This window comes from Spermophilus citellus, assembly GCF_964194105.1.
Source record: "Spermophilus citellus genome assembly, chromosome: 12".
In the NCBI taxonomy this organism is placed as follows: Eukaryota; Metazoa; Chordata; class Mammalia; order Rodentia; family Sciuridae; genus Spermophilus; species Spermophilus citellus.
In genome coordinates, this window is record NC_138198.1 from 129488548 (window position 1) to 129508938 (window position 20391).

Sequence of the window (20391 nt, forward strand, 5' to 3'; positions counted from 1 at the left end):
TATTTCAATTCTTTGAGTGTTACAATGATACAGAGTATAAAACAATTTGAAGAATACTTAGAAGTATTTGAGTTAAATTCTGTTGTTTAAATAAAATAAAAAAAATAAATCTAAGTCCTAGATCTAATTACTGGATTTAATGCAGGAAAAAAAAGGCAATTTTGAAAATAACTCAAGGTGAGTTCTTATTTGGCTGTTCTGTACAAAACTGCAGCTTTTTTAGCCCAAAGAGGTATTAATGATTAAAAGTGCAGCAGAATCAGACCAGCACAGAAACAAGAAGGTCTTGCTGCTGCTGTTCTGATCTGTGAAGCAGGCAGGGAGCAGCTGCATCAGGAAGGTTTGCGTGGACGTGAGGGGCACAGGTGCAGGCTGGCCCCCCGAGCTTGGAGAGGACCCGCTCGGGCCTGGCGTCCCTACCCCAGGCTGTCTGTGGTCCTAGTGGCACTGAAGCCAGGGCAGTGCTGGCCCTGTGCAGCCTCATCAGGTGAGGCGAGAAATGAGGACAAGTGGTTACTTTTAACTGCTGATTTAACTCAGGCTTCTGAAAGACAATGGGCGGCTTTGGAAATTTCTGTCTCACACGAGCTGTGCATGGCCCTTGTGGCTGCAGGCTGGTCCCCGGGCTGGGGCTGGCTCTGATGGATTTGACTGTTTGGATTTCTCAGCAGCCATACAGATAGCTCATCCTGGTGATCTCTTGAGGGAAAATACTAACTCGGAACCCCTTTGCTTGATATCCCTTGGAGCTCTTTGTCTACATGATCACTGTTTACCTGTGCCTTGCTCTTGAATATCATTCAGTCTGTATGGAAAGTAAAAAGAAATTGGAATGTCCCTATACATGTACTGAGAATAAGACACTCTATATGTAAACTACATATGCACATGTATGTATGCATATACATAATGCTGTTTGAGGCTATCCACTTATATATGTGCACAATTACATACAATATATTGCGTGTTAGCATAGATCCTTGTACACGTGCACAAACATATACTCATAGGAATCCATGTGTGTTTATGTACAACACATCACACACATATAATACATATAACACACATAATATACAGCACATCACATATATGCAGTATGCTAATAACAAAATTAAGAAAGATTTGCACAACAACCTGATATTTGATATATTTGGAGAAAGAATGTGGAGATTAAGTTTATTCATTTATTCAATCAGTCTATATGCACTGCCTACCCTTGCCTGGTGTCGGTGTTAGAAGTTATGGATAAAATAATAAACAAACATCATCTCCAAATATAAGGAAATGAAAACTTAGAGAAACAGTAATTTCATGGATAATGCTTAAATTATATTTTTAATAAATGTACAATGTATCTAATACATATAAGAATTTTCCATATTAAAAGCATATTAGAAATATAATAAGCTGTGAGCATTCACATTTATGAATACTCTGGACTAAATTTTCATGCAGATGGATTTGAATCAGCTCTGTGAAAAAGGCAATGTTTGTAATAAAACTAACAAAAGCAATTTGATGTTTCCGTGAAATAATACAGTATCTGAATGAAATTTAAAAATTTTAGAAAATTAATCAAATGCCTCAAATTACCAACACATTGGGTACAAGAAGGATGAACAAGTACCATTTGGATTGCAGTTTTGTTTTATCACTGTTACAGGCACTTATCTAGGAAATAGTTTAAACAATCACATTTTATTAAATCTACCATAGTTCCTCTCTTTGCCTTTTTATTTGCTGTATGTTTCCCTCTTCATTTCCTTTCTTTGCACCTACGCTGAGCAGAGTGAAGATCTCGTGCCAAGGAAGGGTATTTGGGGGCTTAATCTTCACAAAGTATTTAGCATTAAAATCATCTTGCCCTGCAACCTAAATTATTTTTATCTTCCCTGACATTTCAAGTTCCCTTTTGAGAACTATTTTTTGGTAGTGTATTGTTCCTCATGTCCAGATCCTTAATTGCATGACCATCAGGAAAGTGATATACAGTATATCTAAAGATCACACGCTGCTGTAAATCTCCAGCACAGTGATGTGGTTTATAAGGCAAATTACAACTCCATTGGACTCCTTGAAAGCGATTAAGATTGTTCTTTTTGTTGACTCCTTTTGGCTACAGTAGGCAATTATTTTTTTTAAGGCTTACTTTGGTTTAAAAATAAGCAATGATGAAATAAAGGAGTTCTAGGACTAAGCAAAACATCTCCCTTGGGTTTTGATGCATCCACATGAGAAATGAGAAAGGAGCTAGCGTGAGACTTTGTCCACAAGTTGTGCTCTGGCCCTCTGCATTCCATAAATAACATGGAGAAATATCACTGAACCCACAGCACGCGAGGCTTGAAGTTTCTAGGGGCCTGGCAAGCTCTCTGCCTCTGACCCTGGGGATGGGGTGCTGCTACCCCAGGTCAGTTCATCTCTCTCTCCCACCACCAAGCCCTGCTATTCACTGATATGTAGCTCTGATTTTTCCTAACTCCTAGATTTCAAATCCTCTGCCACTAAAAACCCAGCTGTATTTACTTTTCCTCTGCTCTAGGTTACATTCTGTGCCATGAATCCATGCAGGGGCTGATCATCACTAATGTGACTTCAGTACTTACAACTGTCGGTGGCCCAAAGGGGACTGTGAACTTAGTCACTAAGTTATATGCAGAAAAACATTCAACAACCCTCTAACCCATGCTTGCCACCGTGTTCTCAGCCAGTCTGGAAGCTGCTGCAGAGCCTTCCTGCTCTCAGCTCCATAAGTGCATGTCCCACTTGATGCTGTTCCTAAGCACTGACTGCTGCCTGTGGATGCCTGTGCATTTTTCCCTTGCATCTTGGCCTCTCTGGGCTATGAGTGCTTTAAAATGTGCTCTAGTGCCATCCTTATCTTATTACCCAGGAAAGTTTACTTTCTGTGGCTTCCTAGCTACAAAATAACCCATTTCATGGATTTTCTATTCTTCAGCTTTCAGACCAGTCGATTAATTTTACTTAGAAAATGGTAACTTGTTTTTTAAAAATTTGAAATAATTATGTATAATTTTTGTAAATAGCTAATTTTAAATACATCCTATTAAATCACATAAATAAAATGTATACTATTAACATTTTATGGGGACTTTCAATATTTTGACTTTGAGAATGGTAATTGTTACATGTAAATTAATGTTGCTTCCTCTTCTGTTTTATTTGATAGGAAGGGGTAAAGGAAGGTGACTCATAATGACTGGAATGGTAAAGGTGACATTCATCTATTTTAAAATCCCAGTTAAAAATAAGCAGTGAGAAGCCATAAGTTTGTGACATTAAAAACCTCAGTCTTCTAATTCATCAGTGAGATGCTTCACAAAACTTTTTTGATTTTTGTAAATTTTCCATTTGAATTCAAAATGAAAAATTCAATGACAATTGACCAGTTCAGTAAACAATGGTTGTGAGATTTCAGAACGGTGATCAATACCGAGAGTCCGCTCCGTCAGTTTTCTTGGAACCCCAGCAGAATAACTAACACAATTAGATATTGATGGCATGTCACAGGCTTTTTATGACGAGTGAGCTCCATGCATCTCCTCCAAGTGTGTGCCTGCGCTTCCAGGACGAGCTGGGGTTTGGGGAAACCGGCCTCGTCCGGCCAGTGCCAGCCTCGGGCCCCAAAGCTTTCACAGCTTGCTGGAGGCCACTCGGGCTTGTTCTTCATGGGGATGTCTCCTGTCGCTGCGGGAGGTGGCTTGGCACCCCTCCTGAGCAGCCGCACCCTGGGGTGGTGTGTCGGCAGTATGTCAGGCACCGGTCCTGTTGGTGCCCACCCTCTGAGGTGGCGAGGTCTCCTGTGGCCTCTCTGTGCCCAGGCCTGTGCGCTCTGCTGCAGGCCCGTGCCCAGCACCGCTGTGGAGCCTGAGCAGAGCACCAGGTTTTCTGTGCAGCCCAGGGTTCTGATGGCAAATATTGAACCAATAATTGGAAATTTTGAGCTTTGCTGAAGGCGTGTGTCAATATTCTATGCATCTTGATTGAATTTAGCGCTGTCTTTCAGCTTTTGGTCTTAGACGGGCATTCCCTGCAGTCCGAGGTTGGGAAGAAGACAGGCCAGAGCAGTGGGCAGTCTGTGGCCGACGTACGCACACTAGCGTTCTGACTTCCATGACTCCTTGAAAAATTGTTCCCCATCACTCCCTCTACAAAACCGAATACATATTATAACAAAATGGCATGAATTAAAGTATGTTAATGAGTTTAGAAACCAGTGATATTTTGACTGATATAGATTGGAAATGACAGTGAATGTAGGTATCTTCACAGTGACATTTTAGTATTCAAGACACTTGTTGAAATAAGGATTTTACATCCAGAGTTGGCAGCAGCCCCTGTGTGGTTGCAGAACCCCAGAGCGAGGGCAGGGTCCCCTCCTGAGGCTGCCTGGTTCTGCACTCTCTGGCCACCCTGCGCTGGCTGGCTGGGCTCTTGCCAGGTGCTCTTCCCTGGCAGGCTGTTGTATATTCGTTTCCAAAGCTGGTGTCATCAGAAGTGAACCCAGGAAGAAAGAACACATCTCATTGTTTTGCGGATGTTACTTAAAATCCTGGAGGGCAGAGTCCGTGCACTGTGCTCCTCTGTGGAATCACAGGCAGTGAGTGGGAGGAAAGGCCTTGGATCAGGCTGACCCCACCCTAGGAAGGTCCACAGGCAGGAGGACCTCAGGATGGAGACACACACTAAGGTGATGCCATGGAAGGAGGGCAGAGGGTCAGCGCAGTGCCATGATGGCACTCACACTGATTTGCCCCCAGGTGGTGCCAGGCGGCTTGAGGCCACTGTGCTGTGGAACCAGGAAGAAGGCACAGCGGGAGGCTGCATTCCAGGACGCGTTGTCTTCCTCTGCTTTGTGGTCCCTCCAGGGTCAGAGGCCGAGGTCCATGTGCAACCTGACTGTGGCCTTTCTAGTGTGGCCCCTTCCCCTGGAAGCCCATGGGTGCTGTCCAGCACCTTGCCCCTCTGGGCTGAGGCTGACCGCTGGGTTCTGATGGCTGTGATTGCTGGGACTACAGACATGAGAGGGGATCTGTGTGGCATGGACATCCACAGGCCGCACTTTCAGGTGAAGATTTTCTTCATTGCACAAATGTTCCTCGCTTCCGCATCTGCTGCCTTTCTCTGGGAGATCGGCACTGCCCATGTGGGTCACTGTGTCTGTGCCTGTGGCCTTTGTTCACTCTGATGGCTCTCAGAGCGCTGCCTAGCAGAACCTCCTGCGGTCCTGCCCAACTCTGCCTGCTGTCCAGCACCACCTTCCAAAACCGTGGTCTGCATGGCACATCTTGTCCCTCCATGCACACTCCAGAGGGCAGGGCCAGGAGACAGCTGTGGAGCCTGGGTGTGTGGCGGCCTCCACCATCCCTGCCTCCACCGTCCTGTCCCACCTGCATATTTATTTGAACCCTGGCCCAGCAGAATTTTGTGTTTCCTTAGGAAGTAGCCAGTTCTTCATTTTTATGATAATTCATTCCAGAAGTGTGCTCGGAGTGGCTCTTTTGGTTGACAAGGGACATGCCTTACATTTTCATGTAAAGAACATCTCCATAAATTTATTTGTGGTTTTGATAAAACTAGATATAAATATTTGGTTAAGGAGCATCTTACTGGTTACAGCTTTGCCAACTCTACTGCTCTGCTGAAAACCAGAGGGGACACAGTGACTCTGACTGGACAGACAAGGGTGACATCACCTCAGCCGCGCAGCCTGACTCCACTCCGGGGCCCTGTGACCTGCTCTTGGGTCTCTTCTCACACTGGCTCTGCACACTGGCAGAGGCCACCTATGAGTCTGCACTGCAGAGCTAATGCCCAGCACTGCTGGACAACTCATTCCTCCTCCACATTTGGGTCAGGGGAGCGATTTGATAAGCTTTGTTTGCTTCTTTTGTAATTTGCCTCTTCAACACGGAGCTATTCCCTTTGAACGAACCCTGGAGACTCCACCTATCTGCTGTGTTGCTGTCTGTCTGTGGTCTCCACCAGGGACACAGTCCCCAGGACAGTCTTTCTGGTGTTCACTGTTGGGTATCTAGGAACGGGGAGTAGAAATTAGCAAATGGGGGCTCCTTAAGCAAGGAGCAAAACTAGAGCTATTTCAGGTCCAGTTCTCTCCCGAGTTGGGCCAGCACGGGCCTGCTTACCTCCAGTGTTCACGTGGCTGGGTCTGCTGCCTGGAGAGGGGAAGGCTGCTGCCTTCCTCTTCCGCCTGGTTGGGAAGTACTGCTCCCTGGGTTCCAATCCAGCCATGGGGTGGATTGGAACCACCAACCAGGGTCTTCCTCATAATCAGATCTACCTACAGGGGGCTCCCTTAGCAGAAAGAAAGGGTGAGTACTTCCTTACTTCCTGGTAAAAGTGTAAGTTAAAAAACACGTTGCCTTGGACTCTTCGTGGGGTCCGTCATTGTAGGAGCGGACTTTAGGGTGGGCTCCACAGGGATGATAAGCTGCAGACTAATACAGCATGTAAGACTGCTAGCTAGGTTCACTCCACCTTTCACCAAATCCGTTTTCATTTGAAAATCTGACCGATGGTGCCTTTATTAAGTAATTGCTCTGAATCATTTCATCTCCTCCTTATGTGTTCTAATTTCCTCATATATTTGATGACCTTAAAATAGATTAAAACCACTTCAGTCATTGCCCAGATTTATTTCAGGACATAAATTACAGAGGAGTAACATAAACACATTACATGTAAAACGGCATGCTATGGAGATGTGTGTTCTGGTTTTCGTAATGGGGAGAAGGCTGAGGCAGGGCGCTCGGTACTTTGCGGATTTTCTTATCTCAGGCAGGTGCTGCCAGTAACCGGAGCAGCTGCAGCCTCTTCCATCCAACCTCCCCCGGCACTGTGAGGTGCGCATCTTCCGCTGCCCAGGCACCAGCACCACCAAGACACCACTGTCACAGCATCTGCTTCCTCCTCTGCTTCTAACTCATTTCACTGGCCTTACTAACCGGCCCCACTGAGTGACCCAAGTGCTGTTTTCAGGTAACTCACCCTCTATTAGGGGAGCAAGCAGATGAGGAGGTGACCCCAGGCTGCGTGCCGTGAGAACCTGAGGACTGACGCTCCTGCAGCGAGGATGCGTGAAGCCAGTGACCAGGGTGGCATGTCCAAGGGAAACGGTCACCTCCTCCCCTGAAGATGGGCAGTGGCTAGGACGGCAGAGGCAGAGGCGCTCCAGGTGGGATGCGCAGAAGCGAGAGAGAGCCACGGGTGTCGCCGACTGAAGGAGGAGGGCAGCCACTAAGAGAAGGGAGGGTCCGGAGGGAGTGGGGCCAGCTCACGCCTGCTCAGCCACCGCACGGGCCTGCCTCAGGAGCAACGCAGCCCACGGGACACCAGAGAGGAGACACTGCCCCAGGAGGGGTGTCCGGGGCCTCTGGAGAAGACACTGGAACAGCAGAGGGTGAAGGTCTGTGGCTATTCAGGGGCTCCTGTGAGGGACCCCGAGTTGACTCTGAGTGAATCTGAGATGGGGTCCTGTGGAGAGAGAGCAAGTCAGCCAGAGGTGGGAAGTTCAGGAGGTAGGAACAGAGGGTCAAGCTGTCCACGGGGGGTGGGGACAGGAACGTGACAACACGCAGCCACTCTAGAGTTCGCAGACGGGGGCAGGGTCTGCACGGTGGAGGGCCAGGGGCGCAGGAGGGGAGGCGCCTCTGTCTGAAGGCGGTGTGTGCTGTGAAAGACCCAGGCGGGCGGACCTGGCTCATGGCCGAGCACTTGCGAGGCTCTGGGTGCCATCCCCAGTACCGACAAAGACAAAGGAGAGGAATCCCAGGAGGTGGTGACCAGCCACTAAACAGGGGAAGGACTGGCCCCGATGGACCCACCCCTGTGGGCAGACAGGTGGATGGACGCAGCGTGGGGAGGACAGAGGCAAAGGGGAGTTGGGAGAAGGAGCAGGAGCCCACAGCAGCCCAGCGTCCAGGAGCAGGGTCACAGCGACAGATGCAGGTGTCCTAACGAAGTAAGACTGAAACAGCACTTCAGAGTCCGCCTCTCAGGTCAGGACCAGCACCGTGGGGACAACCTGAGTCGGGCGGCGGAGCCTGGTAGCAGAAGCAGTCAGAGGAGCAGAGCCTGAAGCCGCGCAGGTGGAAAAGGAGCAGACTGCAGGGAGAGGCTGTGGGAGGAACCCCTTCCAGGCTGCGGGGAGGAGCAGCAGGAAAGCAGCGCCCAGGCACCCGAGAGCACCCACAGAGCACCTCCGAGCTGGGCGAGCCAGAGGGGGCTCCTGGGAGGCAGCCCCACACCTGGCGTGGGAATGGTTGGCTGTGTCGGCTCCACCTCTCCCAACTCAGTAAAATGCAAAATGTCTGCAAAATATGAGTGATTAAGGGACCACACAAGGGCTCTGTAGAGCTGAGACCCTGGATTCCTCCTGAGGGCAAGGCACGTGCCTACCAGAGAAGAGGGCAGGGGTGGGCAGAATTGGGAGCTCAGAGGCAGGGGAGGGTCTCACAGGACCCAGGTTCTCTGCGGCTGGGTGTTCTCCAGCAGCACCCCAGTGTGGGTGCCCTCGCACTGCTGTGCTGGGAGAGCCGTGGCCTTCAACAAGCCACATCCTAATACCTGAGCCTGACGGATCTCTGAGCCTTGAGTGTGTCACCTTACACAGCAAAAGGGACTTGGCAGATGTAATTGAGGTTACTTATCAGGAGTCCTCAAAATGGCGAGATTGTCCTGGATTGTCGGAGTGAGCCCAAGGGACCCACACAAGCCCCCAACAGTAGAGGCAGAAAAGAAAGTCGGAGAGCAGCGGAAGTCGGGTTTGAAGCAGGAGGTGGATTCGCTGGGGCCTGAAGGCAGAGGCCTGTGGGTCCAGGGAGGAAGCCTGGCTCTGCAGGCCTGATGGCTGGAGGGAGCACACCCCCACAAGCGCACAGAGGAGAATCTCCTCAGCATGGACTGAGCAGGGCGTGAGCATGGCAGTGGCTTCTCCACCAGCCGGATCCGTGTCTGCGCGCGTGACATCCGACTTCACTATCCCTTCTGCTCACTGCTACTCTTCCTCTCACCCGTAGAACATTTTCCTTTTCCTCTTGAGGTGGAAACATCACACCATCCTTCATGTTGTGGATCACATCCCTTATCACCTTCCCGAAAGCCATTGCCACTGGAATCCAAAGGAAATGCCTCTGACTGCGTATTCTGTTTCACTAATAAAATTAATCCTCATGCATTATCTCATTTGGCCATGAGACTGCTTCTATGGGGATGAGCAGGGTAGATAACGTTGGCTCTTCTTTATAAACAATGAGAAAACTCAGGCCGAGGGAAGTTCAGGGACTGAATTCTACTGGCACAACCAATGAGGGGCACAGTGCGACCTCCACCCACAGCACAGACCCACGTTCTGACCGCTGGCAGCTTTGGGGAGTCCCCCAGCTGGGTCCTAAAGTGCCGCCCCCGGCTCTGTGCAGAGCAGGTGCTCCTCAGGCGCTCACCTGCTGAAAGCGCAGGCACAAGTGGTAATGCAACTCGTGCGAGTGGCCAGCAGCATGTTCCAGTGATCTCCACCCTCTGTGGGCACTCCTGCTCTTGGTCATCTTGTGCACAAGGACCTCAAGTCCCCTTTTATGGTGGGCATGTGCTCAGCCTCCCTTGCTGTGGATTTCCATGGAGTTGCTTAGTACCCAGCATGCAAGAGGCCAGGGTGGGTGATTCCACCCACCTGCTCTGCCTACCATATTAGCTACATGGATGAATCATCATCATCCCTGTGACATGCTCTCTGTAGTCCCCATCTGAATTCTATGCACTCAGAGAGAGCTCGATAGGTATTTCCTGTTGGCTGACACATCGACCAGCTGACTGATGACTTCACTGTGAAACCTGGATTTGGGGGATACGGAATGTCTCTCCTGGAATATTTGTGTCATGGTATAAACATGAGGAACTCTCCAACTTGGACTGGGTGCTACCTGCACCCACAGCATTTCACCCCAGGTCAGAATGCCCTACTTCGTCCTTGGCTGCCTTTATTCTCAGCTTTATTAAGATACAGGTCCTTCATTTGTACTCGCTTCGTCACACCTGACTCTTTGGAGGTTATGGGTGCATCTGCAGTCATTGCTGGTCACTCCAGAATGTCCTCATCGTCCCCAAAGAAGCCACATTAGTCCTTACCCCTCACTCTTGTGTCTTCCTCAAGGGGCCCAGCAGTTTCTGGTCTGCCTTCTGCTTGCCGCCTGTCTGTTGTGGACACTTCCTCCAGATGTGCTCCATTATCTGTGGCCCTGTGACTGGCTTCTGTCACCCCGTCCCACCAGGTTTGGCTCCCTTGTTCCTCTTCATTGCTGAATAATAGTGCGGTGAGACCCGTGGTCCTCTGCTGACTGTCCATCCACAGTGGACATCTGGACCACTGTGATGAAGGCTGCCGTGGGTGTCCGTGTCCCTCTCCTCCTGGGTGTACATCTGCAGGTATGATGACTGGGACACACGGCGGCTCTGGGTTCAAGCCATGTTTCCGGTGGCGCACCATTCGCGTTCCTGCCTACAAGCTGAATATTTCTATGTAGCTTTTTGCCTTTGGTTTTATTAACTTCTTTTGACAAACAAATGTTCTGTTTGTTGAATATTCAACTCAATGACAAGTGGCTTTTCCAAGAACAGTGGTGGAGACAATAGGCCTGGTAATCCTGCAAGGTCCCCGTTGGATCTGATTCATCCATTCATCTCAGGATGCATGAGTGCAAGTAGCAGGAGACCCTTTCAGGCCGGTGCTGGCCTGTGGTCTGCACGCTGAACACAGTGCTCGGGGCTTTAGGGAACTGACCCTGCAGGTGGGGCAAGGTGGTGCCAGTACAAGGGGCAGCAGTCCCTTTATTTAGTGATCACTCTTTACGAAAAAAAAAATGACAAGAAAAGCCCTCAAAGTCCTTCTGATAGATCTTTGAGGTTTCAGAAGCTACATTAGAAACTGATTAAATGTCCCCCTTTAATGACAATTCCCTGAGAACACACAGGCATGACATGGGTTCAGGAACCACATCCACCTCCGTTCTTAACTAAAAAGCAAGGAGGGCTGGGGCTGGGGAGCAGCTCAGGGGGGAGGCGTGCCCAACATGCTGGAGGCCCTGGTTCCATCCCCTGATTATTAAAATAATAAAGAGAGCTGGGTCTTCCCACACCTCCGGAGAGCCCCAGACAGGTTCTCGGTTGGCAGATATCCCACTAAGCATGGATTTCCCAGATCAGCTCCCCCGGCTCCTGGCCCTTGGAGTTCCACATCTCACCTCCCGGGGCGGCTGACAGCTGGGTGGTATTGATGTCAGTTCAGTAAGATGGGACTTGGCCACAGATGGTAACGAAGAGAGGAGAGGGGTATAAGAAGTGCTTTAATGCTGAAAACTGTAGTGCTCATTTCAAATTCCAGAAACAACCCAGACCTCATTCAGCCAGGTACGGGGCCGGGTATCTTCCCCGTCTGGTTCTGGAAATCAAAGCTGGTGAGAAGTCTAAGTGGATGGTCTTCCAGTTTCATGTCCCCTGTGAAGACTCTGGAGGGTGTCACAGCATTTGAAGCATGTTGGGATGCAGGGGACCAGGGGTTTTCCTAGGTGGGAAGGCCAGGACTGTGTCCTCGCAACTGTGGATGGCGCTGCTCCCACCCCCGGGCCATCTTTCCCGGGAGTCTTCTGCTGCCCCACTCATCCACTCATTCTTTCCGTGAGGTCTTCCTGTGGTGCAGTTAACGGAGCGTGCTTTGCCGATTGGCACAGAGCCCCTCCCTGGTGCGGCCTTCATGAGGAAGACCCCTCCTCGAGTGGCTGACCCTGTTCCCCACGTGTCTCCCTTCTCCCCTTTCCTCTGCAGAAGGAAGAAGCCCTTCTGCATTTACATGCCTCAGGAAGCGTTCATATCTACCCCTCACAGCCAGCAGCACTTCCCATTCAATTAAAGGGAGATCAGCAACTCACAAAGAAAACAAAATTTCTGTCAAGCACTTGGAGAGGGAGCTTATGCATGGCGCCGCGGAGCCCCCATAACCGTCTCGACAGGCTCTTCTTCACGCAGAGACGCAGGAAGGTGAGGTCTGATATAATACTTTCCTAAAAACCCTGAGTGAATAAAGTAGTCTTGGGAGAAAGTTCCTGGATACAGATTACCTATAAAAAGAATAAAAGGGATGAACATTGGAGATTTTTCATCGCCGTAAACAAATAATTTGTGATCGCTCTCCACTCAAACCACAAATAGGACCAAGAATTAGAAGTGCCCCGAGCTGACCAGCACATACATAGATCACTGCTCTGCTGTAATGAAGATTACCTGATAAAGATCACAATATGACAGCTTTCCTTTCGCACCGGCTGCTCAACAGCCAGAAACGGTTTTCTGCGGCCGGCCGGCTATTGATCCAGCCCCCTCTTGTCAGTGATGCAGTTAATGGGAATTCCACAGGCAAATAAAAGCTACATTTTGTCTTCATTTTCATCTGAAATATGAGCTGGTCCTTTGTACTCTCGACAGTCATTTATTACTCATTTTGCTTTATTGATGTTTATGAGCTGAAGCATAAAATGATTCTCAAATGCGGTTTAATTGAGACAGCAGTTGACACTGTAACCATGATTACTGATGTGCCACCAGCGGCCTGAGGACCATGAATCAAGGTTGGCTTTTCATTGGTCTTGGAGGTGGCACACAGTAGAGTGTCCTTAAGAAGCCACCGAGCTGGAGCCGCAAAGAGACGTCGATTTGTCTTCATAGGTGCTGGGAGAGAGCGCCTGGTCCTTAACAGGAAGCCGCACCAGTGAGGTGTTTCTTGGCGCCTGACACTCAAGGGCCCGCTTCCCTGCTGTGCGGAAGTTCTTCTAGGATGGGGCCCCAGTTATTAATTTTAGAATATTTTCAGCCAAATATTAACCTAAAAAAATCACCAGAGAAAATGCTCCCAGCCAGCGGCACACAGCAAGAGGGGCGGCCAGTCACTCAGCTCCTTGGTAAAATGGCAAGAACAATCGATACTGCGGAGGAGTATTTTTTATATGCAGTTATTAACTCATAAGCTACAGTATACCTCATCTCATTTCGACAACAGCTGAGGTCTCCATCTCCCCCTGGAGACCCCTGCAGGTCCCATTATGAGAATCATAAATAATATGTGCTAATGAGATATGAATTGATTATGTTGGAAAAGCTGACATTTTCATCCATCATTCTAAATGATGTTTAACAATGGATTACCAGCCAGTAATTCCTCTGATATGAGATTAAATAAAATAGCCGGCTGTTTCAGCAGGCTAGCTCAAGGAGATGGCAATAAATCTGCTCAATTACTGTATTACCAATCCGTTTTTCACTGCTAAGGATATTATTATTTCATTTAGACTTGTTCATGCATCATAGATTATTTTATTTCAGGCAGTCAATGGGAGAAACTGCAGCGTTTTAGCCACTGAGCCGCGCCGCGGAGGGCTTTGCGGGAGTACAGTAACTGCCCTCGGTGGGCCCCAGCGCCCTGGGAGAGGCCGGGCAGCGGCCCCAGGCTGATGGCGACCTGCACACCACATTGTAGGGAAGCATTTTCCTTGTGACCTAATTTTCTTTACTTATCTGAAAAGCCTCAACCCAAGGATACTGCCTAAGAAACCAATCGATCGAAACGAGATTATCAGATCCTCTAAGATGATTTGGTCCTCATCTCAGTGCTTGGTAGATTGAGAATGAGATCACAGGGCCTATCCTTTGGCCTGGCAAATTAGGTTAGCGGCCACCGCAGCACAAGGGTAGCTTTTTCCTCGTGCCAAGCAGACACTGGCACGCACACGCTGTTGATGGGGAAGTCGGTGGGCAGGGGGCGTCTCACTGTCTCAGGTTCCCTCACCCTTTCCAATGACCTCATGAAGTCCTGACCACATCGAGGTCATCCATGGTGAGAAAATCAGGGAGTGATGAGTGGCCTCAGAGAAAAGACTCAGCCACTGCCCCTCATCCTGAAATGTCCTGCTTACAGCGGAATGAAGGGAGACGAGGTCAGACTCTTCAAGGGCAAGCCCACACCAGAGAGGCCCCTCCATTAGTGCCTCCACCCGCCCTGCTCTGTGGCCTGAGCTGGACCAGCTGAGACGGCAGGAGCAACCAGCTCTGGTGGGCCTTTGGCTGTGAGCACAAATGGCAGCTGAGCCCTCGCCTTCTGCTTTGGGGTACACAGTGGCACAGGGGCAGGAGAGGCACGGATGACCTCCAATGCAGACCGCCCAAAATGTGAGGGTCCTGCTGCAGGCAGTGGCCTTTGGAAGGTGCTGATGGTCTAGTGCTTGTCCCGTCTGCCCCAGGCAGACAGCTTGAGGACGCTTTTAGATTCCCCTCCAGGACACCGGCCAGCAAGTCCCCCACCTGGTGACTGCTGAGCAGACCAGCTCAAGGTGCAGCTCAGCGCCCTCTGCCCTTTCCCTTGCCCCCGGGCCCTGGGATTCACCTCAAGCAGCAGCAGCAGTAGCAGCTAGGGAGCCTGTGACCTGGCCCTGGCCCTGGCCCTGGAGACTTAACCATGGGAGCAGACCTCAGGGGTCAACTGGGGTTCCAGACTGCTGCACTGGGGACCTGCTGCCCATGGTCAGGCTGTGTGGTAGCTGCTGCAAGGAGACGGCATGCCCATGGCTAGCACGCTGCCCACGACAAGGCAGGCACAGTGCCAATGGAGGGATGCACGGGCACAGAGGTGGCAGTGTTGTCATAGGAGGCCGGGCACTGGCCATCACTGGACAAAGGAGACAAGGCTATGGGATGAACTGACTTGAGGACATCTTTTGAAGCCTTAGCAAACGAAGATACTGGGCTCAGGTAGCCCAACTACACTCAGTCTGTGAACACGTGGGGCCTCCAAGGCCAGCAGGATGGGGACAACCAGCAGGGACCTTGAGCCTGAGGACCCCCGGCTGACTCTGTTTCTTGGCAGCTCCAGGCGGCCGGCAGTGAGGTTACCAGTGGGCGGGGAACAGCCCTGCTGTTACAGACACCTGCCGGACACAGGGGCTTGAGTTTGGGGACAGGCATGTGCCAGCGGCAAGGTTCTGTGAGTTGGAAGTGCAGATGGGCTGAGCAGGGGCTCGGGTCCCACTGCCTGCCTTATGCACCTCAGTGATGGGCCCTTGTTTTCCCTTCGGGGGCCAGGTCTGTTTCCACTCTGCCAGTCTCAGCTGGCCTGTGGGTTATTCGGCTCCACCTGGAAGCACAGAAATGCGTGTTTTGAAATCTCAGGAGGCTGGGGATCAGCCTGATGGGCCGGCTTGCTGGAGCCCGTTGTCTCTCTAAAGCAAGTCTGGATGCTGCTGCGAAGGCATTCTCAGCCGTGATGAACTCTCCTTTATTTTGGTCCAGGGATTGAACCCAGGGGTGCTCGACCACTGAGCCACATCCCCAACCTCTTTTATTTTTTGAAACAGGGTCTCACTGAGTTTCTTAAGAACTCACTAAGGTGCTTATGGCCTTGCTAAGTTGCTGAAATTGTGATTCTCCTGCCTCAGCCTCCTGAGCCACCGGGATCACAGGCGTTCACCACTGCGCCCAGTCTGTAATTAACTCTTAAACCAGTAGACTCTGAGTTGAGCAGACTCTGCTCTGTGGAGTAGGTGGCTTCGCCCCATCAGGCCTCATTGAACACTGCCCCCGGTGCATGACGTCAGAGAGAGGTTAGGCCCCAATAAGCGAGACAGAATGAGGGAACGCACGTCCTGCTCACCTCTTAGAAACAGCGGGAGGTGCGTGTGCTGTGGCTCAGCATCCCCCAAGCCCTCTCCAGCTGCACCTGTGACCCTGCCACTAGTGCTTCCCTTTTCAGTGATACCAGAGTGCTACTGGAGAACCGAGAAGGCCTGCTCTGCAGTCAGTAAAACTCAGGTCGACCTCCACCACCTCAGACATAAGTAAAAGTATGCCACATTATTAGGAAAAAAGATAAGCATCAGGGGAATAAGATGAATAAATTTTCATGCATAGAATGCAAGAAATACAGGTTGTCAGGAGGGAAGAAAAAAGAAAAAAGTATTTAATTCCATAGGAGCCTAGAGATAAAGGAAATTCCTTATTCTTGTTCTGGAAAATTCCATTCATAGGAATTTAAAAAGGGGGGGGGATTTGCCACCAATCTTAAGGATTTATATTGGATTTACCTTTACCTACTATGAAGTTATATTGTACATAAATTAGGATGGAATAGCTTAAATCATACTGGGCATGAATCTGTAATTTCTAAGGTATTACTTACCACTGTGTATAGTACTAAGAAAAGCATAAATTAAAAACAAAAAAAACCCCAAAGAGAACACATCCCTTTGCCCCTGAAACATGAACTTGAGAGACAAGTTCATGAGTGCACAGATCATACCTTGTCTTTGGATGATGGGTAAGATCCTTTGTCCTAGAGGATAATCTTATAGTCTAAGCCCAAGGATTTTCTCAAGGTCTATAAAAAAGTCTGCTATAGCTTCTAACCTTTGTCTCATTAGTGAAAACACCTCTAATCTCAGCACCCCTCCTGCCTTCTTGAATCTAACTCACCAGAGCTTAAGTGATAAGACATGATTAATAATAGAAAATCCTAGAATGAAGAGACCTGTTAGTTCTAGGGAATGTGCTCACTGTGGGAAAGAAAGAGAGCAGGTGTAAGCTTAATGGAAAGAACGAGGCAAGGAGGGCCTATCAAACACGGCACCTGCACTGCCAGGGCCCAGGAGTCCGTGATGGTAGAGGGCTGATGAGTGGCAGGGCGTGGCTCAGGGTTGGCTTCACAGTTCTAACTAATGTTATTACTTTGGTGGTGGCAAACACTTTGTATTACCTTAAATCAAAAGCCAGTATCATACCAAATAACAGAGAAATCTAATATTCCTTAATCACCTTTAGGATGTATTGCACATGTGTCAATGAATAGGGAACCATAATTTCCAGATCAGCTTTTCCAGAGATAGCCATGATTTTCTTCACAAATGAATGGGTGCAGGTTTATTTTCAAAACATGCACAAGTCATACATACCACATATATGCCTGCAAAATACATCTGAGAATCTTTATCCAAAAATCACCATCTTATACAAATATGAACAGTCAATATAGATCCAAACCTATCATTCTATGTCACCAGAGCATTTGGGAGATCTAATATTCTAAATGATAGGACAATTTGGCCTTAATGGTAATCAAGTTAATGGATAATATTATCAAATTTCACTTAATTTTATCCCCGGAAGGAGAGACTGTCATTAACCTATTAACTATGAAGACTAAGAAAAACTTTAGACTGCTCAAGTTCACCCATGTACCAAGTTTTGGAGACAGGATCAAAACTCAGGCCTCTCTGATTCAAAACTACTGCTTGACTACTAGTGGGCTCTCAGCTATTAGATTTGGGGAATCTCTCAGTTTTTAGTCTTATTGTCAGACTTTATATTAGTTCACCTCAAAATCCAATCATTCAGTTCTAAGCCAACATGGGGAGGTCATTTACAATCTGTGCAAACCGTCAAGTCCACTTGGACAAAGCCTATACACCCTGCGTGCCTGCTGCTCTGTGGTGCTGAGGGAAGGGGTGAGAGGCGAGGGCCCAGCCCAGAGAGCCAGCCTGGGGGCGGGGGCAAAGCACACTTCCAGGGGAGCCTGGGGGGCAGCACCTGGGGCTGGGCCCTCCTGTCCCAGGTGGCTGGCCTTTCTCCCTACAGTGCAAGGGAGACAAAGGAAAACCTGGGTGGTGGGAAATGGTGCTGCTTCTAGAAATAGCACTGTTGGGAGGGAGGCACAGGTGCCTGTGGACCTGCCTCTTTCCTCCTGTGAGGTGATCTCGCGAATCAGAGAAGTCCTGGGTCCACCTAGAGTTAGGTATGAAATATAAGGTTTAGGTCAAGGCTCATATTTTTGCCTATAGAAGTCCAGTTGCTACAGCATCATTTATTTAAAAGCTAGCCTTCATCCTTTGAATTGCTTTTTTATCTTTGTCAAAAATCAGTTGAGCATGTTTGTATGGTCTATTTCTGGGCCCTCTGTTCTGTTTCATTGATCCATGTGTCTGTCCTTTGGCCACACTGTCTCGATTAGTGCAGCTGCAGAGCCAGTCTTAACATCAGAAGCATAATTCTTCTGCAAATTATCTGAAGGTTCTAGGGCCTTTGCTTTTCCAATAATGCTTGAAAAAACCTGTGTATATTAAAAATCATGTCTCTTAGGTTTTGATAAAAATTGCTGTAAACTTATAAACCAACTTGGTAAGAATATACACCTTTACTAGGTAGAAACTTCTAATCTATGGACACAGTATGTCTTTTGGTTTATTAAGGTGTTTTTAAAATTTTTTTCTCATCAGTATTTGGTACTTTTTAGGTAGACATTTGTTCATTTTTTGATAGATTTACACCTAAAATTCCCATGAAGGGTTTTCAACAGAATCATGCTTTTAATTCTGATTTCCACTTGTTCACTGTTAGTATATAAAAATGCATTGGGGAGTATTGTGTTGATTTTATATCTTCTAACCTCGCCCAACTCACTAGTTCTGGGATGTTTGTTGTAGATTCCTTTTTTTTTTTTTTTACAGGAATAATTATGCAATGTAACTTTGTTTCTTTCTTTGTAGTCTGTTGGTCTCTTGCTGAGTTTCTTTGTCTTGGTGTACCAGCTGAAGCTTGAGCAGCAGTGGCAAGCCTGGTCATCCTTGTCTCACTGAGAATAAATGTGTTTATTCTTCAGTATCAAGTGTGATGTCAGCTGCAGATTTTGGTAGGAATTTTGCTCTTTCTGTATCTAGTAGGCTGAGATTTTTTTTTCTGTTATGAGTGAGCATTGGATTTGGTCCATACTGCCTCTGTGTTGCTTCTCTGATCACCTTATTTTTCTCCTTTAGCTCTGTCACATTGCCTAGTTTGAAGTTCAATGCTGAACCAGCCCTGTGTACTAGTAAAGTGTAACTCTTCTGTTGTGTATTCTACTTTGTATATATCACTGGGTTAAACTTGTTATTTACTGAAAGGTTTTTATCTAAGTTCCTGACCTACACTTTTCTGTGACTTTCCCTATTTCCTCTATCTTGTGGGATGTTAATTCATCTTCATAGGTTTGGTTAAATTTTCCAGTGAAACCCTGTGGGCCTAGAGATTTCTCTTAAAGAAGCCTTGAATTCCAACTCATTTTTTCATGCTTAAGGGACTTTTCTGGTTATTTATTTCTCCTTGACTGAGATTTGATAGTTTATTATGAAATATTGGTCATCTTTATCTATGAGCATAACTTTGTTCACAGAAATCCCTCATTTTTCTTCAGTGGCTGTACAGTCTATTCAGATAATTTTGGTCCAGTCTTGGTATTGGCAATTATGCCTCCTCTCTTAACGCGGTCACTTTTGCTGGAGTTTAATTGACTTAACTATTTTTTTTTCCTCCAAAGAACCACCCTTTGTTTCAACAGTGTTCTCTGGTTCTTCTTGCAATCCCACTGATTTCTCTTCTTCCTGTGTTATTACCTCCTGAACTGGCTTTGCCTCTTTTCTCCTTTTCCCTGAGGAAAAGTGCCTGAGGAGAGGTGTCCCCACACTGTCCCTGTCAGTACTTGGCACTATGACTCCCCTCAAGCATCTCGACTCCATCCCACCAGCTTGGCACTCAGAGTCTCTGTCCTTAGCCTGCTGTGTGTGTGGTGTCTCCAATGTCCTTGCGGTTTCTGTTTGGAACATGGATTATTAACAAGTGTATTGTTTAATTCATGAGCATTTGCGATGCTTCTGTTCATGTTATTCTTCACCAGTTCGATTCCACCGTTGTTAGAGAACTGCTCTGTCTTTCTCTCCGCCTCTGGTTTGGTTTGTGTTCCAGGATGTGGTCGATCCTGGGAGACACGCTGCGGGTGCTGGCAGGGCATGTATCCTAGGCTTCTGTTGGCATTTGGCCACTGCCTCTGGCCCAGTGTCCACTGGCCTTCTGCAGGTGGTGCCACCACGTGTTCCCTTGTCTTCTGGGGTTCTGCCCACAGGCTGTTCCCCACCCATCTGTATTTCCTGTTTCCTTGCGTATGTGGGAGCTCTAGGTTCAGGTGTCTTCTTGGGGTCAGGCCTTCTCTTGTCATCCAGTGCCCACCCCTTGGCCCTCGTGATCTTCTTTGCTCTAGTGTCTATGGGATCTGATATTAATAAAAGTGCATTTACTCTGCGTCTGGGTCACTTTGGCACTTTTCCTCTGATTCTTATTACTTGGACTTCCCAGGGGACATCGGACATGTTTCAGAGCCCCGTTTTGGCTGATTGGTGCTGTGAAAGCGTTGTTCTGTAAGCCTCCCTGGCCTGTTTTTCTGGGCGCTGGCGTGTGCATGTGCATCCCGGTGTGCTGGCCGGGTCCACCACTCTAGTGGAAGCCTCATGGCCTTCC